Source organism: Tamandua tetradactyla, chromosome 24 (assembly GCF_023851605.1).
Source record: "Tamandua tetradactyla isolate mTamTet1 chromosome 24, mTamTet1.pri, whole genome shotgun sequence".
Classification (NCBI taxonomy): Eukaryota; Metazoa; Chordata; class Mammalia; order Pilosa; family Myrmecophagidae; genus Tamandua; species Tamandua tetradactyla.
This window is the reverse complement of record NC_135350.1, coordinates 29,709,723-29,734,360: the sequence shown is the minus strand read 5'-3', so window position 1 is coordinate 29,734,360 and position 24,638 is coordinate 29,709,723. Positions and strand designations below refer to the sequence as shown.

Genomic DNA, 24,638 nt, shown 5'->3' with positions numbered 1-24,638 from the left:
TGTACATCTCTTTGTCATATTCTATTGGCTAGAAGCAAGTCACATAGCACTCAAAGGAAGAGGTTATTAAGAAGGCATTACTAATTAAAGGTCATTTAAGATTCTGCCTACCATACCAGGCAGTAAAATGACTACATTAATTGCCATGGAATCTATCAAATTTACTGCTTTATAATCCCCTATTCCTAAATTTTGGGCTGAATCCACTATCATAGCACTCTACTGTCTTACCAGAAGTAGAAATTCGGTTGGCAGAAAAAGACTGGTTTCCTAAATATTTGTCAGTAATTACTTTTCTAATCATTTAATTTCTTTATTAATAATAATACATATCTTAGAGTATTTTATCATTTATGAAGTACTTTTATATATTTTTATTTCATCTTTCCACGAATCCAGTAAGGTATGGATTACTGGTATAAGTTCATAAATACACTTTTTCTTAGAAGCTAAATAGCAACTTGCCCAATAGTACAATAGTGCAATAAATGACCTCAAATAATCTTTTATCAGGCAAATTCTTTCTTACGTTGGTACTATATACCAAGCACCAAATGCAAAATAAAGATGGTTCTTGGACTTGTTAGAATTCTGAAATTTACCACCCATGCATTTTTTACTTTTAAAAAATGAACTATTTTAAAAGTTATAATATAAAAATAAAGATAATGGTATGATTCTCAAGAAAAAATAACTGATGATTTTAGTTTCCTAGTTTTTAAAATAAATACCAACCAATGTGTTGGCTTATCAACAAGACTTTATTAGCTCAGAATTTCAGAACTTACTTCACCTTTGTGTTGATATCTTCTGGCTGGCTTGAAATCTTTCAGGTTCCTTGGCTTTTCAATTACATGGCAATGCACATGGGAGTGTCTTTTTCTTTCACTTCTGGGTTCCATTAACTTCCAGCTTCTTGCTTTTCTCCATGGCTTCTCCTTCTGTGTTCAATTCCCTTTGCTTTTAAGTACTTCAGCCTTATTGGATTAAAGCACATATTGAGTTTGGGCACACCTTAACTAATAACATCTTTAACTGTTATATTTATAAAGAGCTAAGGGTTGGGACAGAGCATGCCTTTAGTGGGGGACATGACTCAAATTAATTAAATATGAAAGAAAACTATACTAGAACAAATGTCAGCCAGAGAAAAAAAAGAGGAAATATTTTTACTTAAATTTAGAATAAAAATTACTGATGCCCTATCAATTTGAAATTCAATGGCTATGAATTATAAATACTGTCAGCCACATTATTTTGTTATAAATTATTTGAACAAATGCTCTCTTCCTTGCTTCAAAAAATGATGCTATTTTAGCTCAAATTCACAGTTATATTAAAAACAAACTTCATCAAAAAAGTTTTTAAAAGGACTTAATTACCAAAGTGGAATTATCCAATCATTAGCTTTTATTTCAAGAAAAATATCAAAATTTAAATGAACATTGAATGGCAAATGCCTTTGCTCTCATACAGGTAATAATTATTTTGATGAAAAAATGTGCAATTTACATTGTTCTTTACATGGAAAGCATAAGAACCATTCTTAAAGAAAAGGGGTGAATAATTAGATGCAAGTAGAAATGAATAGCTAGTTTTATAAATTATAATTATTAAGCACAGTTGAGTATTTGTCTCCATATTTATTTATTAACATTGTCATTGGATGAAAGAATATTATAGTCAACTAATATACTGGATATCAAAGAGAACTGCAAGAAAGATGTTCCACTCTATAACATCCTTTTGTAAATTTCACACAGAAAAGTAATATACAATTTTTCTCATAAAATAAATAATGATTTAAACAAGAGATTGCTATAGATATCAGGCCTTATAATATTAAATCCAAGTAATTTAAAATGGATATCAACCAAGTTTATCTTTCATAATCTACCTTTCATTTTTCTATAAAGTCCACTTTGTGGGTACTTTAAGCTGATAGACTTATTTAGAAATCATGTTGTTTTCTCTTCTAACTTGGTATAACAGCAAGATATAAAATTTCTCTGAGATCAAAAAAAAGATGGAATTTCTGCGGTACTTGTCTTGTGGCTATCAACAATTTTCCCAAAATTATCTTAGTATTTGATCAGCCCACCAGCTTGAGAGAAATCTAACCAGGACATCTCCAAAGTCTATAAATAATCAGAATTCTATAACAATAGTAAAATCGTAAGCACAAATTATTCAAAGGTGGATCAAATCTTTGGAAGCATTCAATAGCCTACCTTTAACAACCAGGAAAAAATAGTGAGAAAACCTGTTCCTTAATATAGCAAATGCTAAACATATCAAGCAAGCCTTCATAGCTGTATATAACCATGGAGTAGCTTGCAGCATTCTCTTAATCTCTTTGCATCTCAAGTGGCTGCTTTAGTGTCACATAGATAAATTCTTCAAGATAGCCAATGCCTCAGGGGTAAGCCTGATTATAATCCATGTATTCTTTACAAAATTTTCTTTCTTCATTTTTAGCCTTAGCATTAAAACTAAACTTTAAGCTTGGAATATTATTTACAATTGTAAAGCAAAATATAATTACATGGCCACTGCACTGCATAACTCTAAGGGAATTGTGTTCCCTGGATGATTATGATGGTGGCTTTTGATAATAATGTAAAATTTGGCTCTGTTAAAATAATGGTACACTTAACAACAACTTAGATTGCTGCTGGAGGAAGAAAAATGAAAAATAAAAAATCGTGCTAAATAAAAATATAGTTACTATCCATTAACTGCAGAATATGGAGCAGTGGATATTAATTATGGTTGAAGAATTAAGAAAGATTTGAAACTAAATTTGGGCAGTGGTATTACTAAAACAGCAGTGAAGTGCTCATATTTGATGATCAATTTATATTATCTGAAGATGATAAATCCAGAAAATTGGATGTAGAAATAATTTTTAAAGTTATGATATATAAAGACAATAAACTGGAAGAAAATATCTACCATGTATACTAAGTGCATTGGTATAATACTCCTAAAATACAAAGAGACTTGGAAACTTAGAAGAAAAAAACAAATAAATTAAGAGAAATTTATTTAAATTATATAGGAACCAATTCTGAGAAACCAAAACCCAAATGCTTAATAAACAGTGATAGATATAAGTTATTGCTGACTAAGATGGTGGCATAAAAGACACTCTAGGGTGTTTGTCATGGTTAGGTTCATGTGTCAACTTGGCCAGGTGGTGGTACCTGTTTGGTTGGGCAAGTGCTGGCCTGTCTGTTGCTATGAGGACATTTCATAGAATTAGATCATGATCATGTCAGCTACATCCAAAGCTGATTCCATTTTGTAATGTACGATGTAATGTAATGTACAAATGATTACATTTGTAATCAGCCAAAGGGGAGTGTCTTCTGCAATGAGTAATGCTTAATCTGATCACTGGAAGCCTTATAAGGAGGATTCAGAAGAGACAGGTTGTTCCTATCTCGTCCGGCGAGCCTCTCCTGTGGAGTTCATCCAGACCCTCCGTCGGAATCTTTGGCTTCACAGCCTGCCCTGCAGATTTTGGGCTCTCCGTTCCCACGGTCACGTGAGACACTTTTATAAATTTTATATTTGTGAGTGTTCCCTGTTGATTCTGTTTTTCTAGAGAACCCTAACTAATACAGCGTTGTTCCCCCACAGAATCTTTGAACAGATAGGAAAAACGAGCAGTCATTTTCCTCAACCTTTGAAAGAGTTAAAGGGATGCACTAACAGGCAAGTGCTGAATCAAGAAATACAGCTTTAAAACTGGTGGGAAAAGGTCATGTACCCTTCCTGGACATTCACATCTCCCTTCCCTGGCAGTGTGGAGCCAGCCTGCACTGTCATTGTCCCATGACCCTGTTCTGGTGGGAGCAGAGCAACTCCTAGGCTCATCCTGGGATATCTGTATGTTGATCTCCATCTAACAAGCAGCAGCTTAAAAGATTAAACAGAGAAACTTGTCTCTGGCTCACCCTCAGAGAACTTAATATAAGCAGCATAAGAAACAAGTCAAGTGGCCTGGGGCAAAAGATTGCTGGCTTCATGACCTAATAGAACACCCAGGAAGGAGGAAACTATCTTACACAAGGAACAGATGGAGTCTTTGTACTCCTGGAGAAGGAGATTTCTTAAGGTCATGAGCTAGGACCAGCCCAGGACACATGCAGGATCAGGAGAGGACCCTGCACTCACTTTCACATTGGGCTAATCTTCCTGAGAGGAGGGATAAACTCTGAAGAAAAGCACCAGCCAAATAAGAGCCACTTTCCAAAGAGTGTGATGGTGGTTTCTTGTTTTTTTTTTCTTTGGTTTCTTTTTAACTGGTTACTTTGTTTTTGTTAGCTCCTGATATTCAAGGTAATCTTTGCCATATCACTACCAGGAAAAAACTTCAGGAACAGAGGGCTCAAAGAATAAATCCCAGAGTTAGCATATTAAATATTTAAAAGAACAGTGTACAAGAAAAGATTAAAAGACGAACAAAGAAACAGAAAATGATAGCCCATTCAAAGGAACAAGATAAAAATCCAGAAACCAACAGTGAAGAAAATCAGACTTTGGACATACCAGCAAAAGATTTTTAAAAAGTGATCTGCAATATTCTCAAAGAGATAAAGGAAAAATGGAGAAATAACTGAAGGATATCAGGAAAATTATGAAGGAACAATATGAGAATCTTGATAAAGAGATAGAAATTTTAAAGGAGTGAGAAATGAATGCTGGAGTTTAAAAATAAAAAAAAAAATGAAATGAAAAATTCCCTGAGGGGTTTCAAGAGCAGATTGGAGCTAACAAAAGAAAGAATTGGTGAAGTTGAAGACAAGGCATGGGCTTGATTCAGACTGAGAAGCAGAAAATAAAAAGAATGGGAAAAAGTGAACAGAATCTAAGAGACCTGTGGGACACCATCAAGTGTACCAATATATCCATTATGGGAGGCCCAGAAGGAAAAGAAAACAGAAAGTGGCAGAAGGAATGTTCAAAGAAATAATGGCAGAAAACATTCCAAACTTAATGAAAGGCATGAATGTGCCCATTCAAGAATTCCAGTGTATATCAAACAAGAGAAACTTAAAGAGAACCATGTCCAGACACATTATAGTCAAATAGTCAAACCAAAGACAAGGAGAGAGTCCTGAAAGCTGCAAGAGAAAAGCAATCTTACGTCCAAAGGGGTCCCAGTATGACTAAATGTCTATTTTTTATAAGAAACCATGGATACAAGAAAGTATTGGGATGAAATATTTAAAGTGCTGAAAGAAAGCAATTGTTAACAATAATTTTATATCTGATGAAAATGGCTTTCAAAAATGAGGGAGGTGGGCAGGCCACAGTGGCTCAGCAGACAAAAATGCTTGCCTACCATACTAGAGGACAAGGGTTCTATTCCCGGTGCCTACCCATGTTAAAAAAAAAAAAGATGGAGGTATTAAGAAATGCAAAGATTGTTTATAAAACTGAGGGAGTTTACCATCAATAGACCTGCCTTATAAGCTATGCTTTTAGGTAAACCTACAACTTATTTAATAAATAAACAAATAAATTAATTAAAAAATTAAAAAATAATGTAAGAATTCAGAACTCTTTTCTCCACCAGACCCAAAATAATGAAGAGAGAGGTTACTAGAAGGCACTTGAGAGAAACCCTTGTTTTCTTTTCAAGAATCAGAGTCTCTACAAGGACTGAGCCAGGAAGATAAATAATCTGATGCTATTTTCCTTTATCACCCCCAGTTTCTTGCTAAAGCTCCTGTTGTCTGAATCCTGTCCAATTCAGAGGCCACCGGAGCTTTATTACACTGTAGTTTTTACTCCAGAGACTTGTGGAGTTTCCCAAAACCTTACAGGGAGTTTGTGACTTCATATTATTTTCAAAATAATATGGAGATGTTAGTTGCCTTTTCTACTTTCATTCTGTCAGTAAGGAACACCAGAGTTTCCCAAAGGTTATAAGACTTTCAATATCACAAATGATTGAATGTAGAAACAGATATGATAATGTCAGTCATATATCGATTTAGATATTAAGCAGATTTACGTAAGTAGAAAATAGATATAGTGATAATGTGATATATTTTTTCAATCTTTTGATTGAATTTAATTTTTGTGAATTAAAACTTTTGTGACACTGAATAACATCTAATGGCAATAAGCATTTGTGGAACTGAAATTCTTATACATTGGTGATGGCAGTGTGAAATTCCTATGATATATGTAGAAACTAATCAGAAAATATTTGTTGATTTAACATAGACATTTTTAAATGTTTTTACATTTACACATTTAAATGCACATTTCCAAATATAATATGTTATATTATTTTACAAATATATAACAGAAATCCACACTGCCCCATGTATCTATGAGTTTTTAGGAAATCCGCTTTGAAGACCATATCGTAATGATTACAAAGCACTGAAACTTAAGAACTAGTCTGTTTTACTACAACACTGTTTCTAGACAAAAAGCTGGAAGCAGCTTACTTAATTCTGTTTTGAAATGGTTAGTCAAATGATATTACATCAATATTTCAAATGATTTTGAATCAATCAAAAGAACATACCTTTAAGAAGACCCATTATTTATGGCTAAATGAAAAACGAAGTTACAGATTACTTTCCTTATGGAATTAATGTTTGCAGCTTAAGCTGTGCAAGACTAAGACACAGTGGCTCAGTGAAGCCATCAATACACAAACTTTGTTCTACTTTTTGCCCCACGTTCCTGTGGATACCCACATCCTACCCTCACACAGATGCTTCAGGCAGAAAGAAGGGTGAATGGGTTGAAAGCTTAACAGGTGGGTCAGCTCAGTTTGTATCCCTTTAAAAACTATCCAAAAAGCCTACCCAGTGTTATCTGCATCCTTTGCATTGCTCGGAACTCTCTCACATGGTACCTCTATCAGAAAGGAAGGTTATCAGAGTGAATATTTTAACAGGACATATTGGCAACCTGAAAAAAAAAAAGGAGGGGGAGCTTCTAATTGTCAGAAAGAAGAGAATAACAAAAACAGGTGGCTAGCATTGTTTACAAATCCTCTGGATGTGTGCATTTTTTCATAGGATTGCATGACTGTGCAAATAAACAGACAAAGAACTACAGCAATCCATTAAAACATGACATCACATGAGGATGGGGGATAGAAGACATTATTAACTTTTAAAATCATTTGTATTGCTTCATATATTACAATAGGAACTCATGCTATTTCCGTTTCCAATGAAATTATTTAAAAAATGAAAGAATAAAAATTGGGTGAAAATGGCTCACAAAAGAAAAATTTCAGCACAATTAAAAATTCATGTTAAATTGTATGGAGTTCTACAATATAATGAGCATATTAAATTTAATATTCTACTTAAAAAGTTATACTGGTCATGATCACCAAAAGACTAAAACCAGAAACAGTGAACACTGGTTGCCTTTTTGAGGATGGATGTGGGTAGAAGGAAAAGATGATGAGAAATCTGAAATTCTGCTTTGTATACTCCCAAACAGTTTTTAAAATCATGTACCTATAATATCTTACTATATAAATAGCAAAGGCTTGAATTGACCAACATTCTGTAAAATGGAGAAAAAAGAAGGCACAGAATATGAATGACAGAGTCCAAAATATCCAAAGATGGTGAGGACCTCAGAATGACAGGCTTGAAGCGGAGCAGAGGAAGATATATTTGGAAATTAATTGGGGGACAGATTACCGAGTAACATAGAATGACACCAAGTCAAGGAGTTTAAATTAATCTCATGGTCAGCAAAGCCTTGCTTTAAATGAAAATGAGAATGGAATTATAAAAGTTGAATTCCTGGAAAAAAAAAACTAGAGACAAAGATCAAGAAAAGGAAAGACAGAGTGATGTGTTTCTTTAGGGATATTGAGGGAGCTATGATGGCTGAGAGTTCAGAATGATGCTGCTGACTTAGGTATGCTTTCCTTGAAGGAGATGGCATTGACACTAGAAGTATTACCAACAAAGTTTAGACACTCTAAAAGGGCTTGACCAGTTACGACAGCTGTCTCATATGGTTGGATACAGAGTGTATGAAGGGGGAAGCCAATAGTCAGATAAGAGCACACAGGTTGGGTCTGCATTTGTGAGGCCTTATAGATTGTGCTTAAGAAATTGAATTTCACTCTATGAGCAAAGGGAAGTCACTGGATTTCTTTAAAAGGGAGCTTTCATTTGAGAATTGCTCTAAAAATAAGTAAAGGGAAAATTAGGATAGAGTAGAGACATATGGACAGATTCAGCACACTTTTCAGAGTTCCAGAAAAAAGATGATCAGAGCCTGAAATAAACGGATAACAGTAGAACTAGAGACAAGAGGATGAATATGACACATGTAATAGAGATACAATTAGGAGACTCGGGTTGTTATCTATATTGAAAAAGTCAGTGATGCCATATATGTGTAGTAGTGAATTTTATTTAATTTAAAATAGACACTTCTGACTTTTTTTTTCCACCAGTTTTGTAAACTACATTTAGGTGTCATGAAACAAATGTGTGAAGAAATCTGTATTGTGAGTAATGAGCATATGTTTGCATATTGAATAACACATTTCATTGTAAACACATTGTATGAAGATCATCATTTCACACCACTTAAATGATCAATATGTCTCTTCAAGAAAGAGCGTTAGCTTAAAAGTAGAATTCCTACTACCTGTAAACTTTCTGAATAATGGGTATTTACGTGAATATATTGTAAGGATATATGTGAGGAGTGCAAATGTTGGTATTGAATGTTTTGCTTAACTTCATGTTTAAATGTTAAGTAGAATATTAACATCTTTGGCTTTTCAAAACACTGTTTGAGTGGTTGTATCAGCTAGGAGAAACTAGGTTATCCTGTGGTGACAAACAAGAATAGGTCTCAATGGCTTACAAGAAACAAACAAAGGAAGAAAACACAGGCATATTTCTTGTTCTTGCTATAAGTCCATCTCAGAGTTTTCCCAGGAAAGACCTAGGATGGTGGAGCATTCTCTATCTGGAACACATCTAGTCACCATGGTAGAGAAGGGGACATGTTACAAATCTCTTAGTGACTTCTGCCCAGAAATTACACGTCTTTGCTCTTTATGTCACTCATCAAAGCAAGTAGTATGGCCATTATAACTTAGACTTAGGGGTATAGAATTCTACCATGTGCTTAGGAGAAAACTAGAATTACAGAGCAACAGTACTTACACCTACCACAGTAATATATTATTTTATTTTACTTATTTGAGAAGAAAGATTCTGGTATGCAAAAAAAAAAAAAAAGAAAAGAAAAGAAAAGAACATCCAAATGGAATGAAATTTCTATCCATGTACTTAACATTAGAACATTAAAGGTAAGTATGCTCAGTAATAAGAGCTTTGAAGGAATACTAAATGTAATCACATTGGTTTTATAGAAATTTTAATTAAGTTAGAAATCTTGACAAGAACAAAACTTTTGCCACCTCTCCATTTTTTTGTAATAAAGATTTTAGTCCTAATTGCTAATTTACTCAGTATAAGCCATGTATGTGCTCTGTATAGTGGACAAGTACATACCACATTGTAATATTTGTATTGGTTGCAAAGAGGACTTTGTCTCCTAAAAGGCTAAATTTGTAACAAAGTTTTAACAAAGATTTTTATATAGTACTTTCTGAAGTTGTTATTTTTGAAGTTTTCATTACTATGCCTTCATGAGTCTCTAAAATTAGACTGGTGAAAAACAAAATTGTCATAATGTGGTACAGCATATCAATAAGCATCTGTTTAGTTTTCTTCTGTACAGACCATAAGGAAATAAAACTAAAAAGAAAACCAAAACAAGCACCATCTTTTCCTTTTAGCTAATTGTCCACCTTTTAAAAGGGAGATTCGCTTACTGGTATCAAGACTTTTTGAGACCTCAAATTTTACTAATGCAATGACAGAAATAATAGCTACCAAAAACAGAGTAGTTTCTAAGTAACAGAATAACATATTAAATATTTAACACACATCAAATAGCATGCAAATAGTCCTTAAGATTATCATATTGCAGTTGTTTCTATTCCAATTTTATTCATATATAATTCACTCTTTAAAATGTTTAATTTAGTTTTCTTTAGCTAAATATAGAACTACAGAACTACATGCACAAACAGCACCATCATTGGATATTTTGGGGGGAGTGCATGGATCAGGAATCGAACCTGGGGCTCCCACATGGAAGGCGGACATTCTAACCACTGAACTACCTGTGCCCCCTCCATCATTGGATTTTCAAACATTATGATAAACCCAAAATGAAACTTGGTACCCATGAGCAGTCATTCCATTCTCCCCTCTCCTCAGTCCCTGGTAACCATTAATTTATTTCTTTTCTCTATGGATTGTCCAATTTTGGAAATTTCATGTTGATGGAATCATACGATATGTATCCTTATGAGCCTGGCTTCTTTCAATTAGCATAATATCTTCAAGGCTCATTCACGTTACAGAAAATATCAGTACTTTGTTCCTTTTGATGACGAAACAATTTTCCATTGTATGCATGTACCATATTTTGTTTATCCATGTATCAGATTATGGAAATTTGGGCTGTTTTACTCCAGGGCTATTATGAATAATGCTGCTATAAACATCTGTGTCCAAGTTTTTGGGTGAACATATGTTGTCAAGTTCACCTAGGAGGGAACTTACCTGGTGTTCTAGTTTGTATTTAGCTACCAGAATGCAATATACCAGAAACAGAATGGCTTGTAAAAAGGGGAATTTAATAAGTTGCTAGTTTATAGTTCTAAGGCTGAGAAAATGTCCCAATTAAAACAAGTCTATAGAAATGTCCAGTCTAAGGCATCCAGGGAAAGATACCTTGTTCTTGATTCAAGAAGGCCGATGAAGTTCAGGGTTTCTCTCTCAAGTGAGAAGGCACATGGAGAACACAGTCACAGTTTCTCACTCAGCTGGAAGGGCACATGGGGAGCACGGCGTCATCTGCTAGCTTTCTCTCCTGGCTTCTTGTTTCATGAAACTTCCTGGGAGGCACTTTCCTTCTTCATCTCCAAAGTGCTGGCTAGTAGATTTTCAGCTTCATGGTGGCTATGTCATTCTCTGCTCTCTCTGAATCTCCTTCATTCTCCAAAATGTTTCCTCTTTTATAGGACTCCAGAAACTTATCAAGACCCACCCCAATGGGTGGAGACATGTTGTCCCCTAATCCAGTTTACAACCACTCTTGATTAAATCACATCATCCAAGGAGATGATCTGACTACACTTTCAAGCAGTATTGAATAGGGATTATTCTACCTTTATGAAATGGAATTTTGATCAAAACATGGCTTTCTAGGGTACGTACATCCTTTCAAACCAGCACACTGGGTCATTTGATAACACTGCTTAACTTCTTGAGGAACAGCCAAACTCTTTTCCAGAGTAGAAATATCATTGTATATCCCCACTAGCAATGTATATGAGGGTTCTAATTTCTCCAAATCCTTCCCAATGTTTATTATTGTCCATATTTTTGGTAATAGTCATCTTAGTGGGTTTGAAGCAATAATGAATTTTGTCTAGGCTTTGCATTTTACTAATGGCTAGTGATTAGCTGAGCATCTTTACTGTGTTCAGTGGCCTCTCTTGTGTCTTTGGAGAAATGTCTATTCAAGTCCTTTGCTCTTTTAAAAAAATGTTATTTAGCTTTTTATTTGTTAGTCTTAAATGCCATTTATATACTCTGGATGCAAGTCCTTTGTCAGATATGTGATTTATAAAAATTCCACTGATTTTTGAGACTCTATATTCACTTTCTTAGCTAAATCCTTTGAGGCATAAAAATTTTTAATTATGATAAAGTCCAATTTATGTATTCTTTTCTTTGCTGTTTGTGCATTTGCTGTGACCTCTAAGAAACCATTGCTTAATCCAAGATCATGGATATTTACTCTTATGTTTTGTTAACAGAATCTGAAAGTTTGGAAACTTAGGTTTATATCTTTGGACACATTGAATTAATTTTTGTATGTGATATGAAGCAGGGTCGAACTTCATTCTTTCCGGAATGGATATAAATTTTTTTCAGTACCATTGGTTGAAAAGACTATTCTTTCCCCCACTAAAGTGTCTTGACACACTTGTTTTATCATATTCTAGTTATACATGAGAAAAACTGAAGCTAAGATAAGTAAAGTGACTTTTCAAAGAACATGACACCCTATAAATGATAGAGAGAAATTTTCAGTTCTGAACTATTTGACTCCAAAGCCTTTCACTAAATAAGAAGCTCCTGGTCTCTGAATCGCAATGTTTGTTTGTATGTGGGTTCTTTGAATTATTTCAGCATCTATGAACCTATATATTAACCATTTAAGTTCTGCAAACTAAATGCATAACACAAGAAGTTCATGATAATTTTTGACACTCAGAGGAAACATGTTTATACATGTATTTAAACCTAAATATACATAGATACATATTACATACATGCATAATTATGGCATATAATACCATACTGTAAAGACTTAGGACATTTCACTGTTTAGAATGAGACATTTGCCATATAGATTCCACTTCAACATAATCAGGGGATATGAACAGGTACTTATTTGTAATCATTTGGCTATATTGCCTCTAAAGTACAAAGATTAATGCATGGTAGATTTTTCAGAATCTGTAGACTCAAATGTTTAGTATATTGTGCTGATTTGAAATTGTTATGTACTCCAGAAAAGCCATGTTTTATAACCCAATCATGTGGGTACAGACCTATTGTGAGTGGGATCATTTCATTAGGTTGTTTCCATGGAGATGTGACCCACCCAATTCAAGGTGGCTCTTAATCCTTTTACTGGAGTTCTCTGTGAAGAGAATAAGAGGCAGAAAACAAAAACACCACTCAGAGTTGACACAGAGAACAGGGAGATGAAATCCAGTGGTTTCCCCAGAAGAGACCCATAGGTATTTAGGGAAAGAAAATGCCCCAGGAGAGGCCAAAGGGACCCACAGGAGCTGAGAGACCCATTTTGAAACTAACCCAGGAAAGAAGGGCAGTGGATGTTGCCATGTGCCTTTCCATGTGACAGAGAAACCCCCCACTGTATTGGCTTTTCTTGAGTGAAGGTAGTCTCTTGTTCATGCCTTAATTTGGACATTTTCATTGTTTTAGAATTGTAATTTGTAACTTTAAACATCCCCTTTTTAAAAGCTGATCCATTTCTGGTATATCACATTCCAGCAGCTCTAGCAAACTGAAACATACATGAAAATTACAAATTATCATGCTTTCTGATAGAAAGTCAAATCTCTGAGATAAAACTCTAAGAAGATGCATTAAAAATAATGCATCTTGTTATTAATGCTTAATAAGTTTGTGAAATATTTAGATGACAGCTAACACAAATAATAGTAGCTATGTTTAAAGTACAAAATATGAGGCATAGAAGAGTTATCTAAATTATATAGATGATACTAAAATCATTTTTTTCTGTTATGTGTTCCTATTCAGCTTATTTAGAGTGTGAGAATAATGACTTTCAGAAAGCAGGTCCATTTATTATATCGTGCAGCTAAATTTTTCCATTCCACAAGTTAAATGTTTATTATTTGCTTGTTTTCCTCTCTTCCCATATTTTAGGTCAGGGATCTGGCTCCACTGAACCCTAAAATCCCAGGTATAAATTTTAATATTGTTGTGAATATCAATGGGATTAATGTGCATGAAAATGATTTGTTTATAGCCATGCAAATGGCATTTCAGTAGCACCTATCACTCTCTGAAAGTATCTGATTCATGTATTTGTTGATTTTCTTCACCTTTCTCTCTCTCTCCACCTTAATTTTTTAGTTCCACTACTTTATCTAATTGCCTCGAACAATGGCTTACACTATGTAGACATTCAAAAAAATGAATTTTTTTTTGTTGGCATCAGGGTCATCATTGCTATTAGGTAAAAATCAACAAATGTGCACACACTTTTGAGCCACCTATATCAACTTATGTTTAAATGTCAGTATATTGGCATTTTATACATTACTAAATGAAATGGAAATGAAGGAATGCAAATTATACTTTATGAATGTTCTTGTAAAATATCTATTGATTAACCCAGGTATCAAATACTAGACGATCTAGGAACTAGTCATAATTGAAATTTATCCATAATTTGAGCATTTGATTATATTTGTTGTTACACTTGGCTGAAAGTTTTATTATCATTATTGTTTTCATCATTGGTTTTAGTAGCTTTAAATCAACTTGAAACCACCCATTTTTATCCCCTTAGAGATAAACACTAGCTACTGAACCAGCAGGTGACCCATTAATTGAAGAGACTCATTCAACATAATCAATATAACTCCAGGCCTTTATTACCTCTAGAGTCTTAACATTCATGTCTCTTGAAAAATCAAGATTATGAATTTCATTTAAATCCTATTTACTGAGGGAATTATACATTTTATCATAAAGTAAAGATTGGTATTATTTTAGAGGTATCATTCTTAATTTGATTTCAGCAATTTATATAGAAATGTGTTTTATGCAAATGGACATGGAATATGATATATTTTTAATTTAAAGATATTTTCTAATGCAAAACTCAATAAATCACAAAGAAAAACAGCAAATACAGTGAATAATGGAAGCAATTTCTCTTTACCTCTTCTAAATATTAAAATGTGTCAAAACAACAAAAGAAAATCCTAGAGTTTTCAGCAATAAAATACACTGAATATATTAGATGACATAAAATGCAAGGCAAACCATAATGAAGAGAACCATCAGAAAAATAACAACGATGGCTGATGAAATAATTAAAATGAACTGATATAAATTGCCAAAGACATTAGCTTTAATAACTCTATGCTTCATAAATACGAACTGATGCTAGAGTCTGTAGGATGTTATAATAAAATTTCAGCTCTTCTGGCTGCCAATTTAAAAAATAGACATAATTGATAATTAAGACTAAACCAGCCATGTTATACTATACAGTTTACTGAAGCATAATCATAATCAAAGGGCAGCTCTTGTGTTGAAGCTGGCCTTCTTCACTGGTGATTGGTGAAAATTCTAGTTCTGACAAAGGGGAGTGCCTGTGTCTTGGTTCTTCTGCAACTTCAAATTTGTCATCTTAGTTCCTTGTCACTCGCCAATTTTTTTCTTCTTCATCAAGGATGGTAGTCACTTTTCTTGTATAAGGAAAGTACATATTTTATACAAAATATAACATGAAATCATAAGTCCCAGAGTTTGCAATGGCATCAGGCATTAGTGTTCATCAATACGAGGAAAAGCAGGAAGAAGAAAAGAAATGCTTTGATCTCTTTGTAACGATGTAATTGATGAATTATATATATTCCATTTTATTTTCATTATTCCATGAGGAAATAAAATCCTAGTGTACCTAATAACAGTGCTAACAAAGTGTAACATTTGACTCCCCAAGGATAAACTAATAAAAAATTATGAACTAGTGAAGGGACCAGAAGAAAGTACCTAGTTACAACTAAAATCACCCATAAATCAAAGCTGCTAGGTAGGTAGGCTAGGCAAAGCTGGATAAGTGACAAAGCAGGAACACACCACAAGCAGACTTGAGGACTGCTCAGAAACTGCAAACTTCGAAGCCAGCTGTCCTCCTGGTGTGTCTGAATGGGAGAGCCCCAGATGTTCCAGCCACATGGACGACTCATATACCTTCCATCCAGGTCATTCCTTTGCCCTTTTAGGTCTTTATTTTGGCTTCTCTCTCTAAACGGAACACAGTTGCCTCATTGACTCCAAATTCTTCCCATAATACAAGGCCAATTTATCCCTTAAAATATTCATAATATTTAACCTTTTCTTATTCTATATAGCAAAAAGAATAATTATGCCGATTACATTACATGTGATGTAACATTCTATCTTGCAGTTTCTTATCTATGGCTTATTTCTTGTATGGATTCTCAAAAACAAGAATTAGGTATCATGTTTTTAATCTCTCAGAATGCATAGTGCTTTACACATAGTATTGCACAAATATTTGTAGAGTGAATACAAATAAAGCCTAAACTATATATATTAATAAACATTTAACACGCATTTACACTACCACAGGAAGCATGTGAGAGTAAGCAAAATTGTGAAATACCTATGAGAAATGGGTTCAGAGAGGTTAAATATGTTGATTAGATATCTTGACAAAACAGGAATGCAAACTCAGAAGCACTCTTTTCTGAAATTTCCTGCTCAGTTAAGTAGCTCCAAAGATAACTAAATAAATAAATTTACCCAAAGAGGACAGATTAATGGATTAATGTCAACTAGGATAGGCTTCTCTCATATAATGATGTCATCTCTGCACCCAGTCTTTTGATATTCCATTTCTTTTTATTGAAGAGATGAATAACAGCTGAGAAATCATGCTCATAAAATTTTTACATGGCAGAAAATTACTGTTTCTTGCTTCTTTGACTCTATACCTGCTGTCTATTCTGTTTAGTATGTAATTATTTTCCGTGTATATCTGATAAATACTTATTCATTATTCAAAATCCAAAGGCAAAGTCAATTCTTCTGAAAGACCATGCCCTTAAACTTTCCCCTCAGTAATCATAAAAGAAAAGAAAAGAAATTCACTTTATTACCACCGCACCTTTGATTACCCTTCTCTACAAGGCTACTAATCACCTAATGACTTCCCAGGTTCATGAATACCAACTGACCTCTTTTTTCACTATGACCCAGCCCAGCTGGTGTTTTAAAAAATTCTATGATGCTCAAGTGCTGAATTCATTTTCAGCTCCGTGCCCACCATAACCTGTTTTCTTTGCCTGGACTACTCAGCATCCCCATCTTTCCTTAGTTAACCAACTCCCATGTTTTGGTCTCCATTTAAACGCAACTTAGAGAATCTTTCTAATCATCCACAGTAAGTTAGGTACCTTTCAATCATTCACTTTATGGCCCTCTGTGTTTTCCTTCAGAGCACATTTAAAGATTTGTAGTTATATTTTGGTTTGTTTGTTTAATATTTACCATCCGTTTGGATGATAAACTCCATGAGGGCAGACACTATATCCATTTGTTCATCACACCACACAATATGCATTTATCATAAACATTTCTTATGCCACTAATACTGTTTATTTACCGCTATAGCTGTCTTTACTTTGAATCACATTGAATTCCTTAGGCTGGAGTTGCTTTCAATTTATTCCTATATTTCTGAAGATTTTCTAACATTTGTCAAGGTATTTGCTATCTGCTCAGAAATTGATTAGTCTTGATAAAATCAGTGATAATAAGGAAATTGTGCTAAGAAGAAGAATGCCACCCAAATCCTAATTCCTGAAACCAGTTACATCACATGACAAAAAAAAAAAAAAAAAAAAAGGTTAAGTTTAAGGACCGTAAGATGGAAAGAGTATCTGCATTACACTGATGAGCCTATTCTAATTACATGAGTCCTTAAAAGCAGAGAACTTTTCTTGGATATGGCCAGAGAGATGTTATATCACAGAAGAAGAGTCAGAGATGTGACTTTACTGTCTTTATAGATGGAAGAAGGCCACAATCCAAGGAATGTCAGTGGCCTCCTGAAGCTGAAAAATGCTAAGAAACAGGTTCTTCCCTAGAACTTACAGAAAAAAACATGGCTCTACAGACATGATATTACCCCAGTGAGCCCCATGTCAAACTTCGGAATTACAACATAAGATATTTTTTGTTGTTATTTTAAGCCACTAAATACCTGGCAATTTGTTATAGAAACAATAGAAAGCCAATACAAGAATACATAATACACAAGTAAGATGAATGAAACAAAAAATAGAAAAACCAAATTATTCAGATAGACTAATTTAAGCCAACATGTTTCAATTTACTATACATCAATAGAAATCTTTATATTTAAGACACAAAGTTAATCATATCATGGATGTCTGAAGTTGCAATGATTCATATATAAAAGATTTTGAGTTTTTAACTTGACTGTGATGATAATAGAAGTATGAATTGTGAAACTGCTCCTGAGGCAGCTAATGGCACTTGACACTATATTAATAGAAATATATTGGTGGCAGTAAAAGAGGCAATTGAGTCCCTCTGTTCCAAAGTATCCAAAGGGTATCACATCTGTTGTATTTTGCACTATGGCACCATGCCATATTTTTTAAATACTGATAAACTGTTGGATATGCAGGAGGACGCACAAAATTATACATAGATTTCTTAAAAGAACTGGCTTGAAACAGGCAAGACTCAAATGGTTATAAGTCAAGGTAATTATCCACAACTATCGGTAATGGTGTTGGTTAATGGTAATTACTCACAAATATCCACAGGCATAGGCAATTTGATCTTCAAAAATGTAGATATACAAAGAAGAAGTAGTGTCAGTGAATCACTGATACTGGAATTGATTCTTTACTCTAGAGAGAGTAGGAATAGAGTCAGCACCAAAGAGAAAGTGCCACTTCTCCCATGCAAAACTCTAATTAGACAGTGATCAGAAAATCTACCAATGAGTTGTTACCAACAAAAATTTCTTCCTGGCACTAATCTACAAGTATTCTTTTTACCTGAATGGACAGCCATTATTATTCTTTTTTAGTACTAGGGACACATAGCTACCCAGATTTTTGCTGTTGTTTGTAGCCTAATTGGACTTGTATTATTCAATGGAATGCAATAACATGCTTTGAGCAAAAGAAATGAACAGTTAAAAGTTAATACAAACATATTTTCTTAAGACAAATAATGACAAGAAATAGCTCATGGTAAACATTTAAGAACTCGACTAAGAAAAATATTAGATTAATAGTGTCTCATCAACCAGTCAATCAGATTTGTATGTAGTAAAAGCAAACATAGGAATAACAAATAATAAGGTAGCTAGAAAAAGTTGTAATTTATAATAATGACAGGCTAGATTATTTTGATTAATTATTTCACTAATTATAATGACCAAAACTGCTGGATTTAAAAAACAAAACCAGAAATTTAAATATAGTGTAGAATTCCAAGGTCAACATTTGGTTGACATCCTATAACCAAAGTAAAAATCCGTATACTGAAGCGCCAAACTGGCTGTGCCCTGGGGGCATTTGAAAATATCACTCAGTGGATTTTGTGTCCTCCACAGAGCTAAAGGGACAATAATTACCCAACTGAATCTATTCAAGATAGAGTTTCAGTTCAGGGACCTTCCCTACATTAAAGTGACAATGTAAATAGGAAGAAGGTATACATACGATCCTCTCCCCACAGCCACATTAATAACAGAAAAACCACATTGTCTATGTGCAAATGAAAGTAGAAAAATTTAAAAATTCCTGAGAACTTGTTTGAGATGGTCTTGAATGGCAGCACACGCCAGGACCTGCCAGAACAGATGCCTAGCCTCTCTGGAAGAGGGCAAATCAATCCTCGCTTTGGGAAGCCCCTTTTTGTAATTTTCAAGGGCAATTACCACCACAAAGCAACCAAACCTGATAGGAAAATAGGGAAACCAGAGCACATGAACAAAACCAAAGTAGAATCAAAGACAGCAAAAAGAGACCCACACATACAAACATTCTTTAAAACACTAAATTAAAATATTGAAAACATCTATAAAGATCAAGATATTATGAAAAGTGATATAATACATTTGAAAACAGAACAAATAAATTTTCTGAATGAGGCATTCAATACATTCGTCAAGTCAGTAGAGATTTGGAAAGTGTGATGAAAAGATTTGACTTAAAACACATATATAGAACAACAACTGAGGAATAAAGAATATATGAACCATTTACAAAAGTTGTCCATATCCTAGAGTAAAAAACTAATGTAAAATTTTAAAATAATGAAACCATAGGGGGTACACTTTCTATTCACACTGCAATTTAGACAGTCAATTTAAAAAAAAGTCTGGTAATACAGACATACTTCTAAATAGCTGATGAGGAAAGAGAAATTACAACATATATTTTTAAATATTTTAAATTGAATGACATCAAAATCACAATGGTAGTTAATAGTCAGAGAAAACTTATAAACTATACACATATATATATGTATTGAAGAAAAACTGAAATGGAATTGAGCTAAGCATTCTCTCAATACTTTAAAACAAGAAATGCAAAATATGAACAAAAGAGTTAGAAGGAAGGAAATAATAAAAAAATAGCATAATTAGAGAAACAAAAATCATGCAATTTAATGTCAAGAAAGACTAAAATTGGTTCATTTAAACACTAATTAAAATGAAAAATGTCAAAGAGGGACAAAAAGAGGGAGAGAAGGTATAGATGTACAATATAATGAAAAGGAAATATACTTTGACAACTTACATATACTACATCAATGCTTAGAAGACTATAAATTAATCAAATCAAATCAATAATAAATGGAGAAACTGAATAATCACTTAAACATTTAAGATTGTATTGCTAGAAAAAAATAGACCAAAATGAAAAGTCCAGACCCAGGGAGAATAGCCTGTAAATTTGACAAAAAATATAAAGAAGACAAAATTTCTAATAAGTACAACTCTTCTAACCTAATTTTATGAAAGTGAAAAAAAAACCTAACACCCAAATCATGTAAGGACAGTTCACAAAATGAAAATTGCAGAGCAATCCCATTCATGGATATAGTTGTTAATAATTTAAATAAAATTTTAGTAAACTGAATCTAGCAATATTTAAAAATATTCATGATAGTTAAACATATTACAGTAACATATTCTAAATTGCATGAAAATATTAAAAGAGGAAATACATGATAAAAGTGTTTTAAAGATAATCTCAGTAGATGCAGAAAAAGCTATTAATAAATTTATTATTAATAAATTTCAAAATACCTTTATTACAATACTCATATAAAATTTTAGTCAGAAATATACAGCAACTATATTTCTATATAAATATAGAAATTTTCTATATAAAATGTGACAATTTATAGTGAAAGAATGGCTACTGTAAAAAATGTACTTAAAGCTTTCCTTTCCAGATCTGTAAAAGACCAGTGCTCTAAATAAACTTAAAGAAAATATGATAAATCATAATTCCATGATATTTTCCTATTTCTAGTTCTCTACATATTAGATTAACAAAAAATGTTATAGAAAATGCTTTGTCGCTGTTGTTGTTGTTAAATGGAAGTAATACCTTCAGAACTACATCCTTAGGTAAAATTAATTTACCTACTAAGTTAAGCTAAGGATATTGTTGATTTCTTTACCACTGCTAAGTATGTCAATTCTTGAGAAATTAAGAATTAAATTTTAGTTGGCCGGTAACAGAAAGAAGATTCTTTAAAGTATATTGGCTAAATATGAATAAATTATTGGTGCTATATATATATTTACATTTTTTGCAATAGCAAAGGGTTCAAGAGTGAATGCACAATGCATTCATATTCATATTTATTCTACATAGCACTTTTATTAAAATTGTGTTTCATGAAGTTAAATATTTAAGGTATTTGTCATATCAACTAATTCCTCCAGGTTATAGCATGGTAGAAAATGAATATTGTCCATCTTCCCTTATTCTGTATTGTTATTGAATGTTTTTCCTGTTATTGGATCATCATGTATTATGTTGAATTATATTAAAAATTATATAATAAATTATATTTAGTTATATTAAATAAATAATATTGTTTATTTAATTAAATAAATACATTAAACTTGGAAGATATAAGTGAGTATCTAGAAGAATAAAAATTATGTCTATGTCTAACTATTAGGCTAATGGAATCTGTCCTTTATTGAAAGTTTGCGCAAATAAAGGTGCAATTTATAGCTGTTAGAAAAAGTATAGCCCTCTTTTACGGATAATACGAACAGTAAGGCATATGCAACATAAAACTATTTTCATTCAAATAATTTGTGTTTTCAGGGCAGGCCATGGTGGCTCAGCAGGCAGAGTTCTCGCCTGCCATGCCAGAGACCTGGTTTCGATTCCCAGTGTCTGCCCATGTTAAAAAATAAATAAATAAATAATTTGCGTTTTCAATGAAAGAGTACAAATTTATAGATATCTCGGAGTTCTACCTAGATATACATAACACGAAAATGCCTTTAAAATTTTACTATTTTTCTATTTTTTCCAAAAAATAAGCCAACTTCTCTTATAAATGTACTTTTCCAATATTTGCAAAAGTGAACTGATCATCAGTAGCCTTAAGTTAATTTATATATTGACATTTAAAAAATTGACTGTGTTTTTATTTTATTTTTTTTAATTTTTAGAGTCTAGGTTTAGAACAACAGCCACTTCCGTTTGCTAAGGGGCTTTCCTCCCATTTCAATTGTTTTAAAATGCTGAATGAAGGTCCAGAAGTGCCAAGAGTGCTCCCTGACATCAAGTATATTGGTCCATTAACGTATTCCTCAGTTTTTAGTCTTGTCATACAAGATATAGCACTTATAAATACGACATATTTCCTATGACTAGTTTAATAAGGTACTTAAACTAATATTATTTTAAGTTGGCATTCTCATAAAAGGAAATTTGGCCAAAGACTGAAAAAAGTATTCCATTGACTACCACAAGTGGTGTAAATGTTGAATGAGCAATCCTACATGTAATTAATTAAAATATATGATATTTTTGAAGAATACTTTTTAATAGTGATAATTACTGTTTATCATTCATGTTGGATGTAACCAAGGTTCACCAAGACTTGTACATATCCGGTGGGAGTACAGAACTGTCACTTTACCTTTTATAAACCAGTATTAAGGTCAATTGCTATATTAATAACAGTCCTTTACTGTTATTTTAGTTGCATTTGGTAAATAAGTGAAGCAGAGAGAACTCATTCACTCAGTGGACACCATCCATTGATGCAAAACTTCGAAGCAAGTTCAATTTGTCTTTGCCTGAACAAGTAAGCAATTTGAGCCTTCATTTTGCAAAAATAAAAAAAAAATAAAAAAGTATTAGATCATTCTTTAAAACAGTAGGTAATCATTGTATTACTTTCTTTTTTATTCTTGGCAGAAAAGTTGAATCTAAATGGAGGCTCACACAAGTGCAATTGAAATATGCGTATTCCAACGCATTGAAGCAATTTCTGCTTCACCATAACTGAAAACTCTCACATGTCTATTTTCTAGAAGTGGATCTTATAGTATATGCATAATGTTACTGCCATGAAGTCGTACAATATGCAATGTTATTCTTCTCACAATAACACATTAAGGTCTTCTGTGCTAATCATTTGTCACATTGCTCAGTGATCCCTATTTCAAAAACCATATAGATGCTTTAACATCTAATCAGAAAAGAGATGGAGCTATAGCTCAAGATCATAGCCTTAGTCTAGAGTCTCTTAGTGTGTATGTATGGAATATTACACGAAGAATGGTGAGCATTTGTTTATATGCATCCTCAGATTTCTACCCATATTCTCTTTCTAAACATGCTTATAATTGACATTGTGACTGTGCCTGAATCCAGTACTTTCTAATGGATGTCATGGCATCAGATTCATTCTTGCATGAGCCCTGGGTCCATGTAAGTGCTGAAGGAGCTCAATGGAAAAATGAAATTGGGGGTAAAAAAGAGATCTAGACTTTCCATTAAGAGAATTATTGAATACCAGATGACGTCAAAAGTTAAAGAAGTTTCCTGGAAGCATCAAGGTAGCAAATAACAGAAAACTGGTGATGTGCTTAGCATGAATTTACAGTAATACTTATTCAACTTCTGGTTGAATATGAATCTGTAAGAAGTGTTTTTTCAGAGCAGAAAAGGATAGAAACCAATAAAACTGTATCTAGCAGGCATTTAACATAGAATAATGTTTTTCATTCATTTCCCAAAATTATTTTAACCGAATAGAGGAGTTTAAAGTTCATGAGTCACGAATAAGTATATGAGGATAAAATGTCCTAAAACAGTTATCTTCTCAATTTACTGTAACACACACGGGACTAGAATTTGACTATTACTTTCATGAGTGTGCACATATATGAGTCTCTAATATTTGATATTATATACTTATAAATATAATAAAGTATTTCTAATTTGAATTTTCATATAAAATGTATGTGGCCTAGGTATCAACACCATTCCAATAATAAATTGCACTTAAATGAAATAGATTTAACATCTATACATATAGGTCCCTATTGCTGATTTATTTCCTGCCATGCTCTGCAACTAGGTCTCTGGCATAGTTTAACATCAGCATCTTAGAATATCTCCATATCAATTTAATGAAAACCACAAAAATTTTCAGACAGATGACTTAGGATTAGTATTATCTCTTTAAATACTAATTATCTTGGTTTGCTATTCAATGATACAAACTTTAACAGCAGATATATTATTCATATGTAAGCGTGAATAAATGTATAAAGATTATAAATGTTATGGCTATTTCTGATACTTGGCAATGTATAAAAAAGTTAAAGAAAAGCGAAACATATTATTAATAAGCAGCAATTATGTGGCTATAAAACTGAAACGAGCATTCTGTATTTGTGGCTTTTCTATCCTCCTCTACTAAATTTTACCAATTAGATATAGAAGGTTGTAGGAAGACTCAAAACACACTTACAGGGGTAATTGCACCCAGAGCAATCCAATTATGTTTAAATGCTTCCGTGATGTTATCATTCTTTATGGATGCCTCTGTTACACCAGCTTCATTTAGAAGACAGAACAGATGCTGCTTTCTATTTACTTACTT

At 33.0% G+C, this 24,638-nt stretch overlaps 1 long non-coding RNA gene across 3 annotated transcripts in view; it reads left to right on the top strand.

Moving 5' to 3' along the window:
- LOC143668486 (uncharacterized) overlaps positions 1 to 24,638 on the top strand; it is a 41,720-nt gene that overhangs the window by 12,109 nt on the left and 4,973 nt on the right. For 2 of the 3 annotated variants that reach the window (XR_013168470.1, XR_013168468.1), the window contains 2 exons: positions 13,596 to 13,632; positions 22,725 to 22,829. This is a non-coding gene — a long non-coding RNA (uncharacterized LOC143668486). Of the gene's footprint in view, positions 1 to 13,595; positions 13,633 to 22,724; positions 22,830 to 22,942; positions 23,671 to 24,638 lie in introns of those variants that run through there. The other variant, XR_013168469.1, reaches the window with a different exon arrangement.